Here is a 3,417-nt window from a genome sequence, read left to right as displayed (position 1 = left end):
GTTTGTTCGTTCCAGACTTATTAAAACAGCGCTTTGTTTTTTTTTTAAATCCGTATCTTAAAAAGGAATACTCTGTTAAACTTGGTATTTTCAGCTGAAAGTTTCGATTTTGAGCTAGTTTAAAAAGTGCAAATCTGTTATTTGTTACATATGAAAGTATGTTTATTAATTTACCTCAATTAAAAAAATAAATTAAAATATCTACACTTATAAAGCTTGTGATTTAGCCAATTTTGAAGTTCGACTGCATTTTTTCTGAGATGCAAATTGTTCACAATTCTAGATGCTATAGCCAAGGCAATTCAAAACAAAAAAAAAGTTTCACAGCCGTTATTTCTTGTCCAATTTTGAAATAATTGATCTGGCAAGAGATGTTAAAATTATTCTTGAAAATATTAAAATATATTGCATTTTCAGCTCAATTTAATTGAAAATTGATTATTTATTTTTATTGAATAAAATTTACAAAAAATTTACTCATTGTTACAGCATTCCTTGTGTACAGTTTCTGTCCTTTGCTGAAATATTGACATCCTTTTAACACATGAATAATTCAAATTAAGGAACAGAGATTGGGTATAGGGACCATCCATAAACCAAGTGTCATTGTTTAACGACGAAGCAGCCTACTTTTCTCTAACAAAAAGAACAGGATCGAAACGAAATACCTTTCGATACAATGGCTTAAATGCACTGGAAAGTGTAACTTTTCTGCACTTGTATAGAAAAGTAAAACTTTCAACATTGTTTTTATTTGAACGGTGAGTTGAATAAACACAAGGACATTTGGTATAAAATTCAGTTTTTTTGGAACAGCAAAAAAAAGTTATGAGCAAAGCGTTGCAAAACTTGATTTTTACAGCATTCATCATATTTATTTAACTCGGTGAACCTCATTAGATAAATGTACAACTTGTACTGGGAAAAAAAAAATTCTTTTTGCAACTTAATGCATAACTACTATTTTAGTATATAATACTTGAAAATTTAAATTGAAAATATAAACTTTTCAATTTACTAATGTAATGCTTTTTATGAATATTACTAAAAAAATAAACAAAGGTGCAATCTCTATAAAAAAAAACAAAAAAATAAGTCCATATTGTTCTACTTTTGCTAAGGTTTGTAACATTTAAATATCCCTGCAATAAATTGCTCCTTTCAATATCTGCATCATTTACATTTATTGCAGACTTGAAAAGTTATTAATAATTCATCTAAATTCAACAAACTTCGTCTTGTCTTTTTTTTGTGTTTCTTGACGTGTTCAGCTTGTTTTCTTATTAAGCCTCCATACAATCTGAAGATTTTCCGGAATCAGTTCCAGAGTGGCCAAACTTATCACTTTTTGGCATAAGAACCTTCCTTGGACTTATACGAACCCAACGCAACAGAGCGAATGACCCATAGGGTTAAAGTTCCCACAATAAAATCAACAACAACAACAACAACAACGCAACAAAGAGCAACTCGATCCGACGATCCGATTTGAACTGATTCGCGTTCGAACAAAACCGTCGTATAAAGTCAACTTCGTTTCGCAAATATTTTTGAAGTTAATATCTTTTGACTTATAAGAAAGTCAATTGTGGACGTGTGTAAAACGCATTCTGACCTCAAATCGATTTGACTAGTTGTCACACTTACAGCAATTTTCAGGGTGTGTCAAGATAGCACGACAAGATTCAAACTTCTTTCATTACACAATGCATTAGAAGAGTGACAACAAAGTTTGGATTTTTTTTAGGTTTTATTGAATATCTCAGGATTGAAATCAAATTTTGGAAATCTGTAAAAGTCAAAAGTTGAGGCATTGTGAGCTGCACAAAATGGCATTCTTAACTCAATTTGGCCCAAAATGCACGTGTGACAAGAGAGTACGACAACGACGATTTATTTGGCTCTGTAAAGACATGTTATTGTTGCTGATAATTTCTTAAATTAAGTTATTTTTACAATCTAGACTACATCAAACTTAATAATCCCAATCTAAAATCCCATAAGAAGCATCCTAATTCTCACAAAAACCTTCAAAACTGCAACACTGGGCCGTGTGAAAGTGCCACCATTCAAGTAACAGTCACAACCGTTCATGCAACGAAAAAGTCTACGAGTAGAGCATTGTCGTTGCTGGTGTTTTGTTTTGCTCTCATCCTCAACTAGGCAACCAAGTAACCAACTCCGAAAGCAAAAACAAAACCTAAAAAAATCTAATCGCTGAGCCCTCGCAGAAAACAATGAAAGCCAACTTTTCCCTACTTATTTACGTGAGAAAACAAGACCATACAAACAGTTTCTTGTTTGAGGCCAGGAGCTTAACCAGTGCACACACACACACGCGCTGCTCCTTCTACTTTTGAATCGCGCACCTATCTTTGGCAGCTTCATCTTTTCTTCTTCCTTCTTCCTAGCCCTCCACCACTCGACACTTGAACACCCAGCAACCATCAAGCCCGCTCAAAAGCCCAGCAAAGCTCGTTTACTCCGTGTTTTTATTTCTCTGTTTTGCGCGTCGATGATAATTATTATTATTCTATTTTTATTTCTTTCTTAACTCGTTTATAAACACAAATATCATGACTGTAATTATAAATTAAATTTTCTGCTCGCTGGTTTTTGCTTTGGTCGTTTCTTTCCATTCATTCCCTTAAACTTCCAAACGCAGCACACACACTCACACACACGCTGTCTTTCATTATCCCTCTCCCACTATTCTCACTCTCGCGCAGCATCTTTCTATCTGGCTAGCTTCATTGTTCCTCCGGCTTCTTCCCCTTCTTTGTCCAATCTTCTTCCTTGACGTTCCTGCTGACCCATTGCTTACACACACGCGCGTTCACATTCTTTATGCTAATTCTTCCCATGATGCTCGATTTTACTTTTCCTCTTTTTTTTAATTTTCCTTGCACTTACTTCACCAAAAAAAACCCTACGCTTGGTGTGTTTCTATTTTGGAGATTTTTTTTTTCTTGTAGGACCCACGTTGTCCGGTGACCATGGTGTAAAAAGAGGCACGAGGGAAGCGCCTTTCAAGGTGGGCTTTAAGGAATTGGTTTTAAGAATATGAATTTATCATAAAATTCTAAGATCACATGAATTGAAACCAAGGTATTTTTTAATTCGCTCAGAAAAAAATGGCCAAATATGAACAAACCTATTAAGAATTGGATAAATGTTGGTTGAAATGTATGGAGAAAAAAAATCTTACTAATTTGCCGGAAGATGATGTTGCTTGTTACGAAAAATTGTCAAGTGTATGATTCTTATAAAGCCATTAATCGTCAAACAATCAGGATTAAATTATTTTACATTCACAAATTAAAAAAAATATATCTCTGGAACGGTTGAATTAAATTTTCTCGCCACTTTTCAAAAGAAATGTAATTAGTTGGACTTTTGATGAAAAATAAAACCAAG

The sequence above is a fragment of the Culex pipiens genome, unplaced genomic scaffold (genome assembly GCF_016801865.2).
Source record: "Culex pipiens pallens isolate TS unplaced genomic scaffold, TS_CPP_V2 Cpp_Un0275, whole genome shotgun sequence".
Taxonomy (NCBI): Eukaryota; Metazoa; Arthropoda; class Insecta; order Diptera; family Culicidae; genus Culex; species Culex pipiens.
The sequence above is the reverse complement of the archived record's forward strand: the minus strand, read 5'-3'. Positions refer to the sequence as shown.